The sequence below is a fragment of the Ascidiella aspersa genome, chromosome 6 (genome assembly GCF_963924565.1).
Source record: "Ascidiella aspersa chromosome 6, kaAscAspe10.2, whole genome shotgun sequence".
Taxonomy (NCBI): domain Eukaryota; kingdom Metazoa; phylum Chordata; class Ascidiacea; order Phlebobranchia; family Ascidiidae; genus Ascidiella; species Ascidiella aspersa.
The window spans coordinates 27,873,750-27,877,024 of NC_139452.1; the positions used below are offsets into that span (position 1 = coordinate 27,873,750).

The 3,275-nt window shown below is 35.4% G+C and overlaps 1 long non-coding RNA gene across 1 annotated transcript; it reads left to right on the forward strand.

The window, feature by feature from the left end:
- The first annotated feature begins 938 nt into the window (after positions 1 to 938).
- LOC146141102 (uncharacterized) lies at positions 939 to 1,703 on the forward strand. Its single transcript, XR_014501277.1, has 3 exons — positions 939 to 1,057; positions 1,356 to 1,454; positions 1,539 to 1,703. It is a non-coding gene; the product is annotated as an uncharacterized LOC146141102 (long non-coding RNA).
- Positions 1,704 to 3,275: the final 1,572 nt, after the last annotated feature.

Below are 3,275 nucleotides of genomic sequence, written 5' to 3' on the forward strand. Positions count from 1 at the left end.
CGTTTTTTTTTTAAATGAGTTTACCCATGGTTTGCTTTAGTTTGGAAAATTAATTTGTCTTGGAAAAATAAATAGTTTGATTTATGTTCTAGTCTATAGCGTTGTTTGTGTCCTACAATTATTTTTTTCTCCAACTTATAGAAAATCAATAAAAAAGTTACTTTGAACAGGTTATTTTGCATTTTGACTTGCCTTTAGACTCAAATATTTTCAAATGACAAACACTGCTAACACGTGATTTCTCGACAGGTTGGTTATACGACTTTCATTTATATGGATCATCTTCATCAACTGGAAGTCAGCAAATCTACAGCTACAGAAGATATGATTCCGGTTCTTATGGTAGCAGGTTGACAACTGTGCAGGGAAACTTCTATAACAGCTTCGTTAACCACGAGATAAGCTTTTTGTCTTCAGGTATTTCTTGAATATGCCAAGCGTTCAATGAAAACGTACGTTTGTTAAGTTATCATTCCTATATTATTAAAAAACAACGTAAATAAAATTAAACAACTGGAACCTTTTGTGTATTGAGAAACATGGACGGCTTTCCGAGAATTATTATAAATGTTTAGTATTTTTCATTACAAATGAATACCTTATGATTCTGACTTAACAGTGTAAACTAGATGCACAATCCTCATTTACATATTTTTTATTGAAAGAATATTATTGCAATTTTTACCTCAGTTTCTGTAAAAGTGTTGATCGGTGCAAGATACAGCAACTCTCGATGGCTTTGGAGCGATGGAACTCCAGCAAACTTCGCAGCCCCAACAACAAGTCCATCGACTTGCTTGCAGAAAGCTTACAGCCCAGCTTTAAACACTTGGGAAGATGTACAGTGCTCACAAACTGCTTATTATGCTTGTCAAGTGAAATGTGAGATATTAAGTGCGTGTATTTTGTAGGTGATTTATTTAACTTCATTATTTTAGTCTCAGCTATCATTGAACAGCCGAAGTGCAAATCCAACTATCTCATCGTGAAGTGGAATGACAATTTGTCTAAACTTGATGCTGCAACTGGAAACAACATCAACACTGTATCACTAAATGTACTGTATTATTTACTTTTTACATATTTGGTGTGAATGCGCAATACTATAACATTAACCCACTATAACTGCACATTGCAAATTATATTTTACTTTTCACCAATGAGCATAAAGTTATATAACCTCTAGCAACACCGGTTTTTGTCAAAACCGATTTTAGTGATTGTTTGACAGCACATCGGGATTTTAGTTTTTTGTCAGAAGAAGACATTTCTTTCAGATGATCTAACTTTTTAAATTACAATCGACTATGCAAAAAATGATTACAATCGACTGCAGCAAAAAATGTTCTCTTTAGGTACACTCCAAGGAAATGTCAGTTTCAATTACCGTTCCATACAAAACATCAGTTGCAGAGATAAATAGCCTAAAAGCTCAAACAAGTTATTTAACCACGGTAAGACAATTCTATTTTTATTAATTGGTAGTATTTTTTAGTGAAAACACGTTCTTGACAGAGTGTAAATATATTTTTGTTCAGGTACAAATAAAGTTTTCGGGGTGCAGCAATTTCACCCTCTCTAATAAAATGGCGACTACAACAGGATACGGACTCCCAGATCAAGTTACGGGAGCTCATGTAGTTAGTTCTGATCCTTGCATATTGGCAATAAGTCAGATAACCAACCACAGGAACATTACATCATACACGGTAATCAAAACTAGATATAATGTTCTGTAGCGACCTGTGTACTCTAAAGTGGTTGTACATTCAACCATGTTGCGAAAACCACAGCGTAAAAAATAAGCCCTCTTATTCTAAAAGCGTGGAGAACGCCATCCTACCCCAAAATCAAAATGTAAAATTTTCCACCGTGTAATAGTGGATTAATAAGGTTAAAATTTCCACCCTCTGAAACCATTTGTCTAAAGAATTTGAATATAGTAACTTAAGTCAAGTCATTGACTTAAGTCATTACAACACTGTTTTTAAGGTTGCGACGTTTAATTTGAGTGGGCACTCACGAATTACTCTATCTGCAGGTGACAGCAACAAGTAATATAAAGGTCACTGAACATAATTTCAACAACACTTTCAAATCCGTTGAAGCTTTTCGAATTCCATTAACTGGGCACCAGGAAAAACAGAGGATTAATTTCACTGTAAGCTGGAAAAGTTGTTGTACATTTTTTTTCTTTTTCTAGTATCTTTGGTGTAATATTACACTCACTAAAAGCCTAAGACACTCTTTATGTTTAGATCAATGCAAATTCGTGCGAAGGTTCGGGAAAAAAATCCTTGGTTTCCGGATTCTGCATTTTTCCTAAATCTGTCTCAACATCAACAACCAGCACAAAATCACCATCCTTTACTACAAATCCGCTTGAAATCTCTACTAAATTAGCAGCAACTTACACAAGTGGAACACCAAATAATACAAAACCTTTGGATGGTATGTCGCTATATATACCCTTACAACACTTCCTAAACATATTTAATTTTATCTCTAATTAGAGAAAAGTTGCTGTGAATAGTGACAAAATATCACTAATGGAAGAAAGTTTGTTTATTATATCCTATGTTTTTGTTTTTTAGTTGTGGGGATAATAGTTGGATGTTCAGTTGGTGTGCTGTTACTTCTTATACTTATCATAGTTGCTGTCATCGTGAAGAAACAGTAAGTTAACCCCAAAACAGTTGGTTATTTGTTTATAAATCTTTTAATCAAAACGTTATTTATAAACAGGTATTCCCCAAGAGTTCAAGAAGAAACCAACCCACAATCTCGTGTTGTATATTCCAATCAAACAGGTAACACCAGTACTTTATTTTACTATCGTGAGTCAAATATTATAACATAAATCTATTAATTTTCAGCCAATGCACAAGACAACGAAGGAGAGTATGCTGTTCCACAAGGTAACTAAATACACGAAAACGATATACCGAGTGCCTTCGGAAAGATTGCTACCGAATTCGCTTCACCTATTAGGAATTGTAGCGCAAACAAGAAAAACTTTATCCTGCGGTGAGATTCGAACGTACGGTCTCTGGAAATTAAAGCCTCCGTCTTACCAACAGAGCTACGCCTGATTGTTTAGCCTTGACTTGCTTGCACTACAAGTTGATAGAATTATTTCGGTAGTAGCTTCTCCGAAGGCAGCTTGTATTATACCTAAGCAGGGCTAGTTCGCAGTATACAGGGATGGGCAACTTACGGCCCGCGGGCCGGATCCGGTCCGCCAACGCAAATCATCCGGCACGTGACCTAATTTA